We start from the raw sequence: 2,476 nt of genomic DNA on the forward strand, positions 1-2,476 counted from the left end.
TTCGTTTACAGTGTACACACACATAGTCTGTGTGTAATTTTATACGCTCAGCTGTCTTGAGCATGAAATAAGGCTTCACGGTGTGGGATTCTCCACTTAGGAGCTAACGACTGCTCAAGAAGTTTCGGATCTTGGAGCGTTTCAGATTTTGGAGGTTCGCATGGGTTCATTTGATGTTCATGACAAGCCGTGAAGATGACACTATTATCTCCCTTGTTTTACAGAAGAGGAAACGGGGGCACAGAGAGATCAAGTCACTGGCTCCAGGTCATTGCCAATTAACTGGAGAGCCAACCTCACCCGGCAGTCTGGCTCCCAGGGGGTCATCCCCTGTGCTGGAGCCACACCCGAGGAGGAGGAGGACAGCCCTGCACTTCCTCATCTGGTCACCTTCCCAAAGGGGTCCTCCTCACTCATTCAGCCAGTGGGTGTTTATGGGCTGGGAGCCAGGGTTGGTGACGACTAAACGGAAGCACATTGGAGAGCCAAAAAGGCCACCTGGACAGCTGGGGTGTCACATAGAGGAGATGTCACCTAGAGGATCTGAAGATACCTGGGGGTTTGCCAGAGGGAGCAGGGGAGCAGAGTGGCCCATGAAGGACGATTGTGTGTCAACTCCAAAGGAGCCACAAGCTAGAGACTTGTCTAGGAGCCCTAGTGGTGTGGCAGTGCTGGGGGGGTGACATGGCTCAGCAGGGGGGCGTGGCCTAGGAGCCCTAGTGGTGTGGCAGTGCTGGGGGGTGACATGGCTGAGCAGGGGGGCGTGGCCTAGGAGCTCTAGTGGTGTGGCAGTGCTGGGGGGTGACATGGCTGAGCAGGGGGCATGGCCTAGGAGCCCTAGTGGTGTGGCAGTGCTGGGGGGTCACGTGGCTGAGCAGGGGGGCGTGGCCTAGGAGCCCTAGTGGTGTGGCAGTGCTGGGAGGGGTGACATGGCTGAGCAGGGGGGCGTGGCCTAGGAGCCCTAGTGGTGTGGCAGTGCTGGGGGGTGACATGGCTGAGCAGGGGGCATGGCCTAGGAGCCCTAGTGGTGTGGCAGTGCTGGGGGGTGACATGGCTGAGCAGGGGGGCGTGGCCTAGGAGCTCTAGTGGTGTGGCAGTGCTGGGGGGTGACATGGCTGAGCAGGGGGGCGTGGCCTAGGAGCTCTAGTGGTGTGGCAGTGCTGGGGGGTCACGTGGCTGAGCAGGGGGGCGTGGCCTAGGAGCCCTAGTGGTTTGGTAGTGCTGGGGGTCACGTGGCTGAGCAGGTGGGGGACAGGAGGCTGGGAGACCAGCAGAGACCAGACCAGGACTGGCCTTGTGTGTCCATATACCAGCGTCAGCTGTATCCTGAGGCCGTGGGAGGCCGAGGAGGCACCTGAGGAAGAGAAGGACGCAGCCTGTAGACCCCTCCAGCTCGAGCATGGAGCGGCCTGGCCAGGGAGCCATCGGAGACAGTGTGGTCAGTGGACACGTTCAATAGGACAATGGCTTTCACCGGGTGTAATCAGTGGGGCCAGCAGCTTTGCCCCTCGAGGAGGCCCTCCAGGTGCTCGCTGGGATACACCAGGGCCCCACCCACAGCGGGCGTTTCTTGGTCCAGTTCCCGGTGGACAGCGGAGGCACCTGAGGATGCGCGTGAGTGCCGGGGGTGGGGTGGGGGATGGAATGCAATCTGGTCCCAGCAACCAATGTCAGGATGGGGGGCACTAGGCGGGCTTGGTGCTCGGGCCCCTGGGCTACCCGGTCACATGCACCTTTAACCCTTTCATCTCAAATTTCCCTCGAAGATCACAGAGAACTGGCCGGCCTGCCGAGCCCCATGGTCTCTGTGCGACTACTGCGGCTGTCCTGCTAGAGCAGCCCAGACGACATGCAGATGAACCACGGTCCAGAAACACTTTGAGACACAGGGGGCGGGGCTGGATGCAGCCCAAGGATGGTCATTTGCTGACCCCTGAGGTGGGCAACAGGCCAAGCAGACTGCCGATGAGATATGAGATGCTCCGGGGAGGGAAAGGTGGGGCTCCCTCGTGTCTGGTGCAAGGGGCCTCCATCTCTCCTGGAAGGCACCACTGGCTCATAGAGACTCGTCTGAAATCGCAGAGCGATTCCGATGTCCAGTCCCAGAGCCCTGCTTGGCAGAATGGAGACGGGAAATGTGCTACAGTTTGACATGGTTTGAGTTTGTCCCCAAGGGGTCATGTGCTGGGAGCTTGGTCCTCGGTGTGGTAGCTTCGGCAGGTGGCGAGGGGCCAGGCGGGGGCATGCCCTTTGAAGGGATGATGCAGTTCTCCTGAGGCCCTGAATGAGGTCTTGCAAGAGCAAGTTGTTACAAAAGAGCCCCTGCCTTGCTGGCTTCCTGTCCTGTGGTGCCCTCCCTCACTGCCACTCACCCTCCTGCCCCTGTGGTGCTGTCCACGATGAGGACTCATCACAGCTGTGCTGATGCCACTGCTGTGCCCTTGAACCTCCCAAATTGTGAGCTAAATACACCTCT

General features: G+C 59.9%; 1 long non-coding RNA gene across 1 annotated transcript; it reads left to right on the forward strand.

Moving 5' to 3' along the window:
* Window positions 1–249: 249 nt before the first annotated feature.
* LOC308654938 lies at window positions 250–1,966 on the forward strand. Its single transcript, XR_014023349.1, has 3 exons — window positions 250–424; window positions 1,314–1,614; window positions 1,767–1,966. It is a non-coding gene; the product is annotated as an uncharacterized lncRNA (long non-coding RNA).
* The last annotated feature ends 510 nt before the right edge of the window (window positions 1,967–2,476 follow it).

Source organism: Spermophilus citellus (assembly GCF_964194105.1).
Source record: "Spermophilus citellus genome assembly, chromosome: 1".
NCBI lineage: Eukaryota > Metazoa > Chordata > Mammalia > Rodentia > Sciuridae > Spermophilus > Spermophilus citellus.